Source organism: Mastigoproctus giganteus, chromosome 9 (assembly GCF_048544385.1).
Source record: "Mastigoproctus giganteus isolate SK-2022 chromosome 9, ASM4854438v1, whole genome shotgun sequence".
NCBI lineage: Eukaryota > Metazoa > Arthropoda > Arachnida > Uropygi > Thelyphonidae > Mastigoproctus > Mastigoproctus giganteus.
The window spans coordinates 139,013,528-139,031,346 of record NC_143583.1 but is presented as its reverse complement, the minus strand read 5'-3'; the positions used below and the strand labels follow the sequence as shown (position 1 = coordinate 139,031,346).

The 17,819-nt window shown below is 40.4% G+C and overlaps 1 protein-coding gene across 1 annotated transcript in view; it reads right to left on the bottom strand.

The window, feature by feature from the left end:
- Window positions 1–17,571, bottom strand: part of LOC150080769 (ras association domain-containing protein 1-like) — a 298,031-nt gene extending 280,460 nt beyond the window's left edge. Inside the window, exon 1 of the mRNA XM_090380815.1 lies at window positions 17,467–17,571. The gene's annotated coding sequence lies outside the window, so the exon portion shown is untranslated. The remainder of the gene's footprint in view (window positions 1–17,466) is intronic.
- Window positions 17,572–17,819: the final 248 nt, after the last annotated feature.

Below are 17,819 nucleotides of genomic sequence, written 5' to 3'. Positions count from 1 at the left end.
CACACAGATATAAGAAATGCAGAACTGGAATTTGGGGAGTACAATGTCTACAGAAAGGATAGACAGGATAGGAAGGGAGGAGGGGTTATGCTATTAGTTAAAAAACACATAAAATCCAAGGAAGTGAAGCCAGTCGACATCGCTGGACAGTGCAGTGTCGAGTCAGTTTGGTGTGACATAAGCATTGGGAGATCAAAATTGAGAGTAGGAGTGTGCTATAGGCCTAATGACTCTGATGAGTATAATAAGAAACTGTTCGGAGAAATAGAGTGGGCCAGTAAATCAGAGAGTCTTATAATGGGGGATTTTAATTTCCCAGATATTGACTGGAATTTGGGGGCTGGTCACTCACACAGTAGCAAGGCTTTTGTGGATTTATTGGATGATTGTTTTCTACATCAGCATGTTCGGGAGGCAACTAGAGGGAGTAATACTCTTGATTTGATTATCAGTAGTGATTCTTCATGCATTAAGAATCTGCAGATAAATGAACCACTTGGTGGCAGTGATCACAGTGTGCTGAAGTGGGAGTTACTCAAAGAGGTAACTACCATTAGGGGTAAAGGGAAGGGGTATTGCTTTCGTAAAGGCGACTACAATGGACTGAGACAGTATTTAAATTCTATACAGTGGGATCAACTGATGATATTGCCAACAGCAAATTCAAAATGGGAAGCATTCAAAGAACTTATCGTGGAAGCTACTAGGCTTTACATACCAACTAAGAAATATTAGCATTAGCATTAGCATTAGTAGAGGCATTTGATGCAAGAAAGCAAGCTTATGCAGCATCAGCCAAAAAAAAAAAAAAAAAAAAAAAAAAAAGTAACATAAATAAATAAAAATAACCACTTCCACTTCACCCCTCTGTTCGTTCGAAATACCTGTCCAGCTGAGCCTTAAACTTATTTAGGCTATCAACTTCCACGACAAGGGATGGAAGTCTGTTCCACCCACCAACCACCCGCTGGCTAAAGGCAAATTTCCGCACATCTATCCTACATCTGTCTTTCCTCAATTTGAATTTATGCCCTCTCAGGTGATTTTTCTGGGCTAGAGGAAGAATCCCATCAGCATTGAGCATGCTCAAACCATTCAAGGCTTTGTACACCTCTATCAGATCACCCCGCTGGTGCCTAGTTTCCAGACACTGTAATTTGCAAAACTTAAGCCTTTCTTCGTAAGAGAACCCCTTTGTCCCATTCACCAATCTAGTTGCCCTTCTCTGTACTAGTTCCAGCAGCTCTACATCCTTCCTGAAATGAGGCCTCCAGGCCTGTATACAGTACTCTAGGTGTGGCCTGACCATTGCCTTATACAAGGGAATAATCACCTCCTTATCCCTGCTAGAAAAATTCCTATATATCATTGACAATACACCATGAGCTACTCTTGCAGCTCGTCTGCACTGCTCAGAGAACTTCATATCTGCCTGCACCACCACCCCCAGGTCCCTTTCATTCTCTACCACTGTCAGTGTAGTACCACAGAGTTGATACGTTGCTCTGGGGTTGCTGTTTCCCATATGTAGTACTTTACATTTGTCAATGTTAAACTTCATTTGCCACCTCGAAGCCCATCTGCTCAACCTTTCCAAATCCTGTTGCAGCAGCATAGTGTCAGTAGTGTCCTTGACAACCCTGCCAACCTTCGTATCGTCTGCAAACTTGGACATTAAGCCTGATATACCATCGTCAATATCATTTATAAATACAGAAAACAATAAAGGCCCCAATACTGAACCCTGAGGGACTCCACTAATAACATTAGTCCACGATGAGCAGTGTCCATTGATTACCACTCTCTGTCTTCTCCCCCTCAACCACCCCTTTATCCATAGCAGCAACTTGCCTCCAATGCCACACTGCTCCAATTTGTGCAGCAGTCTTCCATGTGCAACAGTATCAAAAGCCTTTCTAAGATCCAAGTATATAATATCAAAGTTATTCCCTGCATCCAGTTCTTTTGTGACTGCATCATAGTATCCAATCAAATTGGTCAGGCAAGACTTCCCCTTAACAAAACCATGCTGTGTCCTAGCTATAACTGAAGTCTTGTCTAGATGATCCTGCAGTGCTTCTTTCACCAGTGCCTCCATTAATTTTCCGGGAACAGAAGTTAAACTCACAGGTCTATAATTACTTGTGTCAGCCTTTGATCCCCCTTTGTGAATTGGGGTCACATTTGCACATCTCCAGTCAATGGGTACCTCCCCTGAGTCCAAGGAAGCTCTCATAATTATGGCTAAGGGTTTGCTTACCTCCTTTGCTGCCTCCTTTAATATAACTGGATAGATCCCATCCACCCCAGGTGCCTTTCTTGTGTTTATCTTCAACAATTTCTCCTCCACTTTGCTCTCAGTTATTACAAGATTCTCTAGCTTACTGCTAGAGTTGAATACACCTCTGGCATTCCCCTCGCTGAATAACTCCTCATGTGTGAATGTCGATGCAAAATATTCATTTAGTTTGTTAGCTACCCGAGCAGGGTCATCAACAGTTGACCCATCGATCTCAAGTGGACCTATCTGATTCATCCCCTTCCTTCTAGAGTTTACATAAGTAAAGAACTCTTTGCTGTTTTTCTTCGCATCCCTTGCCAAGGATCTCTCGTAATCTGCCTTCGCCTGCCTAACCTCCTTTGTAACTTGGTTACAGATCAACTTGTATCTATCATAGGCATCCGTGTCACGTGTTAATTTGTATGTATCCCATGCATTTTTCTTCTCTGCCATATGCCTCATTAGTTCATCTGACAACCATTTAGGCCTAAACCTTGAACAATATTTCTTAGTTGGTATGTAAAGCCTAGTAGCTTCCACGATAAGTTCTTTGAATGCTTCCCATTTTGAATTTGCTGTTGGCAATATCATCAGTTGATCCCACTGTATAGAATTTAAATACTGTCTCAGTCCATTGTAGTCGCCTTTACGAAAGCAATACCCCTTCCCTTTACCCCTAATGGTAGTTACCTCTTTGAGTAACTCCCACTTCAGCACACTGTGATCACTGCCACCAAGTGGTTCATTTATCTGCAGATTCTTAATGCATGAAGAATCACTACTGATAATCAAATCAAGAGTATTACTCCCTCTAGTTGCCTCTCGAACATGCTGATGTAGAAAACAATCATCCAATAAATCCACAAAAGCCTTGCTACTGTGTGAGTGTTGTTCAAGGTTTAGGCCTAAATGGTTGTCAGATGAACTAATGAGGCATATTTCAGAGAAGAAAAATGCATGGGATACATACAAATTAACACGTGACACGGACGCCTATGATAGATACAAGTTGATCTGTAACCAAGTTACAAAGGAGGTTAGGCAGGCGAAGGCAGATTACGAGAGATCCTTGGCAAGGGATGCGAAGAAAAACAGCAAAGAGTTCTTTACTTATGTAAACTCTAGAAGGAAGGGGATGAATCAGATTGGTCCACTTGAGATCGATGGGTCAACTGTTGATGACCCTGCTCGGGTAGCTAACAAACTAAATGAATATTTTGCATCGACATTCACACATGAGGAGTTATTCAGCGAGGGGAATGCCAGAGGTGTATTCAACTCTAGCAGTAAGCTAGAGAATCTTGTAATAACTGAGAGCAAAGTGGAGGAGAAATTGTTGAAGATAAACACAAGAAAGGCACCTGGGGTGGATGGGATCTATCCAGTTATATTAAAGGAGGCAGCAAAGGAGGTAAGCAAACCCTTAGCCATAATTATGAGAGCTTCCTTGGACTCAGGGGAGGTACCCATTGACTGGAGATGTGCAAATGTGACCCCAATTCACAAAGGGGGATCAAAGGCTGACACAAGTAATTATAGACCTGTGAGTTAAACTTCTGTTCCCGGAAAATTAATGGAGGCACTGGTGAAAGAAGCACTGCAGGATCATCTAGACAAGACTTCAGTTATAGCTAGGACACAGCATGGTTTTGTTAAGGGGAAGTCTTGCCTGACCAATTTGATTGGATACTATGATGCAGTCACAAAAGAACTGGATGCAGGGAATAACTTTGATATTATATACTTGGATCTTAGAAAGGCTTTTGATACTGTTGCACATGGAAGACTGCTGCACAAATTGGAGCAGTGTGGCATTGGAGGCAAGTTGCTGCTATGGATAAAGGGGTGGTTGAGGGGGAGAAGACAGAGAGTGGTAATCAATGGACACTGCTCATCGTGGACTAATGTTATTAGTGGAGTCCCTCAGGGTTCAGTATTGGGGCCTTTATTGTTTTCTGTATTTATAAATGATATTGACGATGGTATATCAGGCTTAATGTCCAAGTTTGCAGACGATACGAAGGTTGGCAGGGTTGTCAAGGACACTACTGACACTATGCTGCTGCAACAGGATTTGGAAAGGTTGAGCAGATGGGCTGAGAGGTGGCAAATGAAGTTTAACATTGACAAATGTAAAGTACTACATATGGGAAACAGCAACCCCAGAGCAACGTATCAACTCTGTGGTACTACACTGACAGTGGTAGAGAATGAAAGGGACCTGGGGGTGGTGGTGCAGGCAGATATGAAGTTCTCTGAGCAGTGCAGACGGGCTGCAAGAGTAGCTCATGGTGAATTGTCAATGATATACAGGAATTTTTCTAGCAGGGATAAGGAGGTGATTATTCCCTTGTATAAGGCAATGGTTAGGCCACACCTAGAGTACTGTATACAGGTCTGGAGGCCTCATTTCAGGAAGGATGTAGAGCTGCTGGAACGAGTACAGAGAAGGGCAACAAGACTAGTGAATGGAATAAAGGGGTGCTCTTACGAAGAAAGGCTTAAGTTTTGCAAATTACAGTGTCTGGAGACTAGGCACTAGCGAGGTGATCTGATAGAGGTGTATAAAGCATTGAATGGTTTGAGCATGCTCAATGCTGATGGGATTCTTCCTCTCGCTCAGAATAATCACCTGAGAGGGCATAAATTCAAATTGAGGAAAGACAGATGTAGGACAGACGTGCGGAAATTTGCCTTTAGCCAGCGGGTGGTTGGTTGGTGGAACAGACTTCCATCCCTTGTCGCGGAAGTTGATAGCCTAAATAAGTTTAAGGCTCAGCTGGACAGGTATTTTGAATGAACAGAGGGGTGAAGTGGTTTTTTTTTTTTTTGGCTGATGCTGCATAAGCTTGCTTTCTTGCATCAAATGCCTCTACTAATGCTAAAGGGCATACGTATTTCCTAAATTTTACAGTCTACAGAAATTCAAGTCTAATGTAAACAAATATCTTCTCTTGTCTTCTCAACCTCCAACCCAAGCATGGTACTAAGTACTATAAGTTCTAATACCTCTCATGTTTGGGGTTTTCATTAAAAAAAAAAAAAAAAAAGAACCAAAATGCCTAGGGATAAGTATTTGATAGCAAGGATCATAGTTTCAGATTCTTTACTGATTCTGGAAACTGACAGTTTTCAGAATCAATAAATCTGACTAAGGATTACACAGAAAAAAATCTTGCTCTTATATATAGCAAGTACAGGTCACTGTTGAAAAAAAGCCGTGAATTAGGGTTGAACTTGAAAGTGTCTGCAATTCTGCCCAGACACGATAGGAGGGAGTATATGATGAGAGCCTTGTCGATCAATTCGGCCCTGGAGGGATTGTGCAAGGCTCAAGGGGTAGAATTTTTTTCAGCCTGGACTGTACTTGTTAACAGGAGAGATTGCTTCTACAGGGATGGGATACACTTAAATAGAAAGGGTGCAAGAATTTTTGCTGATGCTGTCGAGGCAGTGTTAGGTGAGTCGGAAAACTGCTAGTTGGGGGGGATACAAGGACTAATAGATTAACAGTAGCCACTGGCAGAGGTGGAAGTGATTCTTGCACTGCTTCTATTCAAATGAGCAGAAGTCTGAAAAACAAGATGCAGGATATTTCAGAGACTGCTGGTAGTCATTGCGTTACAAGTAAACACATGGGTTGTGTTAGGGTAGCTAAGAATAGAAACAGGTGCATGTATACCTGCGTGTACACCAATGCTAGGTGTTTGGTAAATAAATTTGATGAATTTGAGGTATTGCTCAAAACATCAAAGGCAGATATTGTTGGGATATCAGAGACGTGGTGTCACACAGATATAAGTAATGCGGAACTGGAATTTGGGGAATACAATGTATATAGAAAGGATAGACAGGACAGGAGGGGAGGAGGGGTTATGCTATTAATTAAGAAACACATAAAGTCAAAGGAAGTGAAGCCAGTTGACATCGATGGACAGGGCAGGCAGTGTCGAGTCAGTTTGGTGTGACATAAGCATAGGGAAATCAAAATTGAGAGTAGGAGTGTGCTATAGGCCTAATGACTCTGATGAGTATAATAATATATTGTACAGGGAAATAGAGTGGGCCAGTAAATCAGAGAGTCTTATAATGGGGGATTTTAATTTCCCAGATATTGACTGGAATTTGTGGGTTGGTCACTCGCACACTAGCAAGGCTTTTGTGGATTTATTGGATGATTGTTTTCTACATCAGCATGTTCGTGAGGCAACAAGAGGGAGCAATACTCTTGATCTGATTATCAGTAGTGATTCTTCATGCATTAAGAACCTGCAGATAAATGAACCACTAGGTGGCAGTGATCACAGTGTGTTGAAGTGGGATTTACTCAAGGAGGTAACTACCATCAGAGGTAAAGGGAAGGGTTTTTGTTTTCGTAAAGGCGACTATGATGGTCTGAGACAGTATTTAAATTCTATACAGTGGGACCAACTGATGATGTTACCAACAGCAAACTCAAAATGGGAAGCATTCAAGGAACTAATCTTGGTGGCTACCAGGCTTTACATACCAACTAAGAAATATTGTTCAAGGTTTAGGCCTAAATGGTTGTCAGATGGACTAATGAGACATGTGGCAGAGAAGAAAAATGCATGGGATACATACACATTAATGGGTGACATGGAAGCCTATGATAGATATAAGTTGGTCTGTAACCAAGTCACAAAGGAGATTAGGCAGGCAAAGGCAGACTACGAAAAATCCTTGGCAAAGGATGCAAAGAAAAACAGAAAGGAGTTCTTTACATACTTGAACTCGAGAAGGAAAGGGATGAATCAGATTGGTCCACTGGATATTGATGGTTCAACAGTTGAGGATCCTGCTCAGGTGGCTAACAATCTAAACGAGTATTTTGCATCTACATTCACGCATGAGGAGTTATTCAGGAAGGAGAATGATGTAGGTAAAGTAAACATTGGCAGTGAGCTGGATGATTTTGTAATAACTGAGAGGAAAGTGGAGGAGAGATTGTTGAGGATAAACATAAAAAAGGCACCTGGGGTGGATGGGATCTATCCAGTTATATTAAAGGAGGCAGCAAAGGAAGTATGCAAACCCCTAGCCATAATTATGAGAGCTTCTTTGGACTCAGGGGAGGTACCCATAGAGTGGAGATGTGCAAATGTAACCCCAATTCACAAAGGAGGATCAAAGGCTGACACAAGTAATTATAGACCTGTTAGTTTAACTTCTGTTCCAGGTAAATTAATGGAGGCACTGGTTAAAGAAGCACTGCAGGATCATCTAGACAAGAATTCAGTTATAGCTCAGACGCAGCATGGTTTTGTTAAGGGCAGGTCTTGCCTGACCAATTTGATTGGATACTATGATGCAGTCACAAAAGAACTGGATGCAGGGAATAACTTTGATATTATATATTTGGATCTTAGAAAGGCTTTTGATACTGTTGCACATGGAAGACTGCTGCACAAATTGGAGCAGTGTGGCATTGGAGGCAAATTGCTGCTATGGATAAGGGGATGGTTGAGTGGCAGAAGACAGAGAGTGGTAATCAATGGACACTGCTCAACATGGACTAATGTTATTAGTGGAGTTCCTCAAGGTTCAGTGTTGGGTCCATTGTTGTTTTCGGTGTTTATGAATGATATTGATGATGGGATATCAAGTTTAATGTCTAAGTTTGCAGATGATACAAAGGTTGGCAGGGTCGTTAAGGACACTACTGACGCTATGCTGCTGCAACAGGATCTGGAACGGTTGAACGGATGGGCTGAGAGATGGCAAATGAAGTTTAACATTGACAAATGTAAAGTACTACATATGGGTAACAGTAACCCCAGAGCAATGTATCAACTCTGCGGTACTACACTGACAGTGGTGGAGAATGAAAAGGACCTGGGGGTAATTGTGCAGGCAGATATGAAGTTCTCTGAGCAGTGCAGACGAGCTGCAAGAGTAGCTCATGGTGTCTTGTCAATGATATACAGGAATTTTTCTAGCAGGGATAAGGAGGTGATTATTCCCTTGTATAAGGCAATGGTTAGGCCACATCTTGAGTACTGTATACAGGTCTGGAGGCCTCATTTCAAGAAGGATGTAGAGCTGCTGGAACGGGTACAGAGAAGGGCAACAAGATTAGTAAATGGAACAAAGGGTTGCTCTTACGAAGAAAGGCTTAAGTTTTGCAAATTACAGAGTCTGGAGACTAGGCACCGGCGAGGTGATCTGATAGAGGTGTATAAGGCTTTGAATGGTTTGAGCATGCTCAATGCCAATGGGATTCTTCATCTTTCTCAGAATAATCACCTCAGAGGGCATAAATTCAAATTGAGGAAGGACGGATGTCGGATAGATGTGTGGAAATTTGCATTTGGCCAGCGGGTGGTTGGTTGGTGGAACCGACTTCCATCACGTTGTTGAAGTTGATAGCCTAAACAAATTTAAAGCTCAACTGGACAGGTATTTCGAACGAACGGAGGGGTGAAATGGGAGAGGTTTTTTTTTTTTTTTTTGGCTGATGCTGAATAAGCTTGCTTTCTTGCATCATATGCCTCTACTAATGCTAATGCTAATGCTAATATAAAGTTTTATTTGCAGTTATCTCTTATGGAGCTGGAATTTGGTACAATAGAACATCATTAGTTAGAAACAGCAAAACTAGGCACAGGTTCAAAGTGCTATTCTACTTGCCACCACCAGAACCTGCCATACTGAATTCCCCCTTCAAGTATTAGCCAGAACCATGCTCTTATATTTGGAAGTTATACAAAGCATTACAGACTCAAAGAAAAAGGAATACCCACCCAACATTTGGGTATTACCCTGGACTTGAATAATGACATCAGACAGGAAAAGAAGAAATCAGCCACAGCGCTTCAAGAATTGTGCCAAACAAGCTGGGAAGAGACAATCAAGGGTCTGAGTTTTTGATCCATCTGTGTAGATTTCACAGGCCTGTGAATGAGAAAGAGAGTAAGCTATATGTAACTGTGTGATATTGTGGGGAGATAAGGTGTTCTTTCCCCACTGTTGAAAATAGTAATCATATACTGGACGGTTATTTGTCTAGGGTGGATCTGGTGGGGTCATGTCCTGAAATACATTACCGATTTCTTTATTCCATGATTGAGTCAGTCCTTAAATCTAAGTGGAGCAGGTCGGTTTTCATTTGATTTACTATTGTAAAATGACTCCCATTCGGTTTTGTATAGACCTCTCCAACTAGGGTGAGAGGGAAGACTGCGAATTTTTGAGCCATACAGCAGAAGTAATGTTTTTCTGCGAAGTTGTAAGGGAAGTTCATGGGCTTTGATGTAAAGACTCTGAACTGGGGAGGTTCTGAAAGACCCTAGAGCAACTCTCAGAGCACTGTGCTGGATGGTGTTTAATTGCTCTAAAGTACTCTTTCTTGCAGAGTGTCATACACTGGAGAACCATAGTCCAAGTGAGACCTGATGAGAGCTCTATAAAGATGGATAAGGATATGTCAATCAGCGCTCCATGACACACACACACACACACACACACACACACACACACACACACACACACACACACACACACACACACACACACACACACACACACACACACACACACACCGGGGGATATTCAACTTCTTCAAACAGATAATTCGAAGATAGGCCACATGTGCTTGAAAGTTCAGTTTCCTATCTATAATCAGGCCAAGAAACCGGACAGTGTGAGCAAGAGGAACTGGCACGTTTAGCTCTGGATCAAGATGAAGTGACCAAAGTTTGCAGAAATTAGTGGTAGTGGATTTCTGTTCAGTGAGATAGTATCCATTGCATAAGGTCCACAATTGAATTCTGGTTAGAGCAATTTGTAGCTGTCTTTCAATAGTATTCATACTTTGCGATTGGCAGGATATGGCGAGGTTGTCAGCATATATGTATACTTCAATCATTTTTGGAAGCTCTTCCAATATATTGTTGACCCTAATCACAAATAGGATTGGACTCAATGTGGAACCCTGTGGGACACTCTCTTCTTGAATGTGAGATGCTGCCAGCATGTTTTGATATCGGACTGAAATGTGCATAATTTTAAAAAGTTCTGAATTATTAAAGGGGGGTAGCCTCTCAGTCCTAACTGATGCACATCTTTAATGATACCATGATGCCATGTGGTGTCAAATACTTTGTGAATATCAAGGTTGACCATCACTAGACATTTTCTCCTGACAAAGGCATTATGAATGTTGGATTCAATTTTTACAAGTAAATCGAGTGGATCTGTTTTTATGGAAGCCATATTGTTGATCAGAAAGTAGATTTTCGGGGTCTAGAATCCAGATGAGCCTCTTATGCACCATCCTTTCAGATATTTTGCCCAAACAGCTTGTTAATGATATCGGTTTATAATTCTGAATTTGAGATGGATCTTTGCCGTGTTTTGGTATAGCCAAATATAGGAATAACACCAAGAGAGAGAGAGGGTATATATTTTCTGAAACGATCCGGTTGTAAAAGAGCAATAATATGCATAGACTGGGTTCACGTAAATGTACTTCAACATACTGTAGTGAATGTCATCTGGTCCTGCAGCGCTAGATGTAGATTTGCTCAGGGATTCTCGCAGCTCAGCATAAGGGCTGATTATACAGAAGTGAGCAACTAATTGAAAAATTCAATTTAATATGTTCTTCGTTAGTTTTAATGCGTTGAAAGGAGGTCACATAAGAGGAAGAGGCAGAAATATTATAGAAAGATTCTGCTAAAGCATTTGCAATATCAGTAGGAGAGGATAAGTCCTGTCCATTCCATTGTATTATTGGAGACTGCAACAGCAGAAATTTCCCATTGAGTGCTTGTATTTTTTCCAAATAATCCGAGTGTCAGTATTTTCATTAATAGTTGAGGCAAAGTTAATCCAGGCATCACGTTTTGCTTTTTTTATAATTTGTCTTGCTCAGTCTCTCTGAGTTTTTTGAAAACAATTAGGTTGGCAGTAGTTGGTAATTTTCAAAATTGGTTCCAAGCACAGTTTTTTTCTCTTTTCGCTTTGGAGCAATCTTCATTCCACCACTGGTTTTGGTGTAACCCGTTTGCGCTGGTCAGATTTTGGAATGGAAATTTTGGCTGCCAATAATATGTATATGGCTAATAATGTGTTTGGTTACGTCATCAATATGTTGTTGCTGTACATACTGTTTGTTCAGTAGGACACAAGTAGAATAGTTTTTCCAGTCTGCTTTGTGGAAATTCCAAGAAGTACTGGCTTTAGGGCATGACACGACCTGTGTTTGAATTGAACCTATAATAGGGAAATGGTCACTGTGGAATGGATCATTAAGCACTAACGATTCCATGATTGAAAAAAAAGATGCTGAACAGATGGATAAGTCTATGGCAAATGTTGTACCTATAGGTAGTTGAACATGAATTGGAGAGCCAGTGTTTATTACAGTCATATTATGGTTATCTAGGAATGTTTCAATTAATTGGCCTCTCCTACCCATGGTGGAAGATCCCCACAATGGATGGTGACTGCTGAAATCACCAAATAAATGGACAGGTGGTGGCAGTTGTGTTAAAAGGTTGTCAAGTTCAGTCTGGGAACAAGGATAATTAGGTGATATATAAACAGATGCAAGGGTTAATGATATTCCCATTGCCATCTGAACTGCTACAACTTCTAAAGAGGTTTCCAGTTGGAGATATCTTGATGGTATGGTAGGTTTGAGAAGAATATCTACCCCTCCATGAGGAGAAGAGTCAGAATTCCTGTCCTGCCTTAAACATAGTATAGTTTTTAAATATGAGAGAAACTTTTGGTGATAAAAATGTTTCCTGTAAGCATACGCCTACTGCATTAGTTTGTATGAGTAAATCATTCAGGTCATCTATATTACTGCGTAATCCTCTACAGTTCCATTGTAGGAATTTGTTCATTGGTTGGGTTTATTTGAGGAAGATTGATCTGACTGTTTTTTCTGAGAAGGTTTCTGTCTGCTTAGTTTTGATTTTTCATTTCTGGGAAAGGTTGGGCATCCTGTGTCCATGGTATCATTGGCATGTAATTCTAGTACTGTGTCATCATCCTCTAACTGAACCTCAATTTCCATGTTGCTATAGTGTGGTTTCACTTTCTTCTGGTTTTCAACACTAACAGATTTTGTTGTTTTGGGTGAGGTTGAGATAGCATCAGTTAGGATACTGATTGGTGTGCTGCTGGTTTCACTGACTGATGCGTATGATCAGCTAGGCATGGTTGACAGTATTTTCTTCCTTGCTTCAGGGTATATGACTTTATGCTCCACTTTATATTTCTGGATTGTTTTTGCCTGTTTTCCAAAGGTCACATGCTTTAGAAAATGCAGAATGGCTTCCTTTACAGTTTGGGCAAGTAGGAATGGAAGCTATACAATCTCCTTGGGAATGCTCCTTACAGCCACAAATAGGGCACACAGCACTGCCTCGGCATGTCATCTGAGAATGGCCATACTTCTGGCACTTAAAGCAGTGAATGAGATTTGGGATGTAGGGCCGAATCTTGCAGGTTAAATAACCTACTTTAACAGAAGATGGAAGAGTCGGAGTACTAAATGTCAAAATGATGGACATGATTGGTAGTAGGTTGCCATCCTTTTTGGTCATTATTCTCTGCATGAGTCACTTTTCCTGAGTTCTTGTATTATCTCTTCTTCAGAGACAGATAGGAAGTCCCATTTGCTGATAATGCCTAATGCCTTTTGAGGTGTTCAGAGTGTTATGGGGCATAACTGACATTGGAATACTGTTAAATGATGTTAATTTTAACAGCTTCTCTGAATGAGTTGTGTTAGAAGTTTCAATTAGAAGGTCTCCAGATTGGAGATGTTTAAACATTTAAGAGGTCCACAAACTGATTCTAAAAATTTCTGTGTTAGAAAAGGCGATCATTTGCCAACAGGTTGCATGGATAATGAGTGCATTATAAGAAATGCTGGCACGTCTTTATTCTGTTTTTCCATCCGTAGTCGCTTTGGATGATTGGAGTCATGGTTAATGTCAGGAATTTCTGATCTTGAGCTCAAGGGCTCTAAAGGTGGATGATTACTTATATCCATGATGACTCCTTTTGGCCCTGGGGGTTTGTTTTTACCACCCAGGTTACCGGCCCCATCATGGGGAGGCAGGAGCAGTGCCTGGTGTGACCAAGCATTAAGTAGTAGGGGTTAGTAATAGAACTATCAGAAAAAGAAATATGGCTTTCCTTTCTTGCCCTGTACAACTACTTTTGTAAGAAGAGCTGTTATTAAATAAATTTATTGCTTATCGAGAGGCACATAGCAGTTTTAATATTCACCTTTCCAGCTGACTTCAGTTTTCTAGTAACATGGATCCAGCTGGTTGGGATGCTGAGGGTTTTACAATTACTAATGACCTTGAAAAGACTGTTCATTTACTTACCAGAATACCAAACAATCCTAATCCCTGCCAAACATCCTTGGTCTTTTTCTCACCAACATTTTCAAGAAATGATCAACATGAGTGGTCCTCATGTTGATCATTCCAACCAGGTGGGTGCCTTCGCTACTACCCCCCTCTATTCTTCTACCACTTTCCCCCTCACTTCCTATCTCCCCACTATTCTTTCCTAAATTTCTTTCTTTTCTTTTTTTTTTTTAACTGGGCTCTCTCTGCCTGTAGCCTTGGCTACCTCAGGGTTTGCCATGCAAGTGCTTCACACTTCCCAGTGCCCAGCCTGCTTCTTTGTGGCACTGGGCGGTAAACTAGAGGTTTCTGTTCACAAACACAAGCCACTAGGCTAAGAGGCCAGATGAACAACACAACCCACAATAACACTACATGAACATGCATTAACCTACATAAACATGGCCTTTACAGAGTATGTATTCATCGCACTGCTATACACTGAGTTAGGGGAAATCTCCAGAGAAGCATTACAATTAACACTATACACTATTAATATATTTTGCACTTACATTCACACATGAGGATTTTTTTTTAGGGATGGGCTGCCAGAAGTGAGTCAAATTCTTGCAGGGAGCTAAATGATTTTTTGTGATAACTGAGAGGAAAGTGGAGGTGAAATCGTTGAAGCTAAATGTAAAAAGGCACCTGAGTGGATGGAATCTATCCAGTTATATTAAAGGAGGCAGCAAAAAGGTAAGCAAACCTTTAGCAATGATGGATTCAGGAAAGGTCCCAATGGACTGGAAATGTATTCCATATTTACAGAGAGGGATCAAAAGGTCACAAGTAAATAGAAACCTGTTAGCTTGACTGTCCCAGCAAAAATCATGGAATCACTGGTTAATGAAGTAAGGCAGGACCATCTAAACAGGAATGCAGTTATACTGCTGTCGCAGTATGGATTTGTTACAAAGCAATCTTGGCTGTCCATTCCGCCTAGATGCTATGACACAGTAACAAAGGAATCTGATGTAAAAGATAAATAACTTTGAGATCATATACTTAGATTTCAGAAAAGCTTTTGATACTGTTGCACATAACAAACTGATATATAATTTTGAGCAATGTGGCATGAAGGAAAAAGAGTGCTTATCAATGGGCACTGCTCTACTTGGATTAATATTATTAGTGGAGTCCCCCAGGGTTGAGTGCTGGTTTCATTGTTGTTTAATATATTTATTAATGATATTGATGAAGGAATATCAGGTTAATACCTCAGTTTTCAGATGATACACAGGTTGGCAATGGTAGTTAATCACAGTAATCAGGGTTTGTATACAAACCAGACAGATGGGCTTAGAAACAGCAATTGAAGTTTAATATTTACAAAATGCAAGGTACTTCATATGGGAAGCAGCAATTCCAGGTTAATACCAGTGGTGCATTACCACACTCAGAGCAGTGTACAATGGAAAAAACCTGTGGTTAATTGTGTAGTCAGATATGAAATATCTGACTGCACAACATTTCAGATATTGGGTCACATCTTGAATACTGCATACACATCGTTCCTGTATTTCAGGAAAGATGTGTAAAGGAGGCAGCAAAAGAGGTAAGCAGATCCACATCTTTCCTATATTTCAGGAAAGATGTGGATCTGCTGGAATGAGCACCCTTTTTTTGCTCTCATGACCACCAAGGGTGGTTATGAGAGCAAAAAAAGGGTGCTCTTAGCAGGAAAGAGCTTCAGTTTTGAAAATTATAATATCTAGATATTATGAAATCTGATTGAGGTGTTTAAGGCCTTGAATGGATGAGTATGCTCAATGCTGATGGAATCTTTTCTCTTGCTCTGACTGCACACGAGGGACATAAATTCAAATTGAGGGCAGCTGGTTGCAGGGTGGATGTGCAGAAATCTGCCTTCAGCCAGATGGTGGTTGTTTCTTGGAACATACTCCCACGTGAGAAGTTGTGGAGTTGATAGTCTGAATAAGTTCAAGTAAGAACTAGATAAACTATTGAAGGGGATGGACAGGTGTGTAATGGGAAGTGTTGACTTTTTTTTTTTTTTTTGGGTGATGCTGTATATGCTTGCTTTCTCACATCATTTGCCACTAATATTAACAATAATAATAATCTGCCCAGTTGATAGAGATAGGCAGTGTGCTACTGCAACAGGATCTAGATAATTTGGGCAGATGAGCTAAGAAGTGGCAACTGAAGTTTAACCTTGACAAATGCAAAGTACTGCATATAAGTAACCCCAGAGAAACATACCAACTGTGTGGTACTACACTTAAGGTGGTAGAAAATGAAAAAGACCTGGAAGTAATTGTGCAGTCAGATATCAAGTTTTCTGAGCAATGCAGACAGGCTGCCAGGCAGGTCATGGGGTTTTGTCAATGACATATAGGAATTTTGCTAGCAGAGAAAAGGAGGTGATCATCCCTCTGTATAAGGCAATGGTCAGGCCACACCTTGAGTACTGTGTACAGGTCTGGAGGCCTCATTTTAGGAAGGATGTAGATTTGCTTCAGTGTGTACAGAGAAGAGCAACAAGATTGGTGAGGGGAATGAAGGGATCCTTTTACCAAGAGAGGCTTAAGTTCTGCAAATTGCAGTGGCTGTAGACTAGGCACCTGCGCGGTGATCTGATTGAGGTGTATAAGGCCTTGAATGGGTTGAGCATGCTGAATTCTGATGGGATCCTTCCACTTGTTCAGATTACGAACCTAAGGGAGCATAAATTCAAATTAAGAAAAGACAGATGTAGAATATATGTGCAGAAATTTGCCTTTAGCCAGCGGGTGATTAATTGCTGGAATAAACTTCCATCTGTCGTTGTGGAAGTTGATAGGTTAAATAAATTTAAGGAGGAACTGGATAGGCATTTGGAAGGAAATGTGTGAAATTTTTTTTTTTTTTTTTTGGCTGATGCTGCATAAGCTCATACACTTGCTTTCTTGCATCACATGCCACTACTACTACTATGTAATATCTTAAATTGTCACACTCCCCTTTTTTGAAATTAAAATTCATGCTCTTGCCTTTAATGACTGCAATATCCCTCTCTCTCATAATACAACTTGGCACTGATGATCACATCTAACCAAGAATTTGTATACTATCCAGGCATATGATTATCTGGTTCATGGGTGATGCTCAGGTCTAGAATATTTGTTCCCTAGTATTTTCTACAACTCTGATGTGCATCTATAAACATAATTTTAGGAGGAAACAAGATCCGGTAGGGAGGTGCAAAGTATGTGTAATAATAACTGGATGCACAAAAGGGCATGTCATAACTTAATCAATACTAATTAGGCTTGTTCTGTAAAATCCTTGTGTAAGCTCGAGCAATTTTTTTTCTTGTTATTAATAACAGCAACATTTGGGAAAGTATTGTTATTATGTATAATCACTTGTAGGAGTATGTTAATACTGTTTGTTCCATAAAAAAACTGTTCTGATGATGCTGAATCAGAAAATAATATTTCACTAATAGTAGTCAAAATGGAGCCGCGTGCAATTTTGAATATACGATTTCACTCAACAGATGGCGCTGATCACATCTTTCCATAATGTAAAAATTGCCTATTCGAGTGTACGCTGAACCATCCAAATTTGCACGTCCTGTACTAACTTGGACGTGCACATTTTTTTGCAAAGCGTTATGGTAACTGGCGTGAAGTTCACATTCATTATTATAATGGGAAAAAAACAAGTGTGTCCTTTTTTACATGAAATGTCGTAGAAACTCAAGATTTACACTGCAATTTTATGCTGAAAATTGTCCGGCTCACCAGGATTTTAGAAAAGATAAATTAAATATGCACATACCAGACATCTCTCACAACCAAAAAATTCGTAACGAGACAATTAACTTCATATTTTCAACAATCTGCACTGCTCTTAATTCTTAACCGTAAACAGTGCAAAACATGAGCCACAGCTGGTACACTTAATACCAAGTTCTAGCGGCTTCTACCGGGCGGAATAGGTATCATTCGCAGTCAGTGCTAGAGGTGGACTGCTGTATTTACAGCCTCAACACTAAAATTTGTCAACGAAAATAAGATTTAAATACTGTATATATTTTGGAAGTTAAATTGCAGATACTGTTAAACCACTTAAAATTTGTTTTAGCATGTTTATTGAGATGCTACCACATCAATCTGTCCTTAATACAGGTT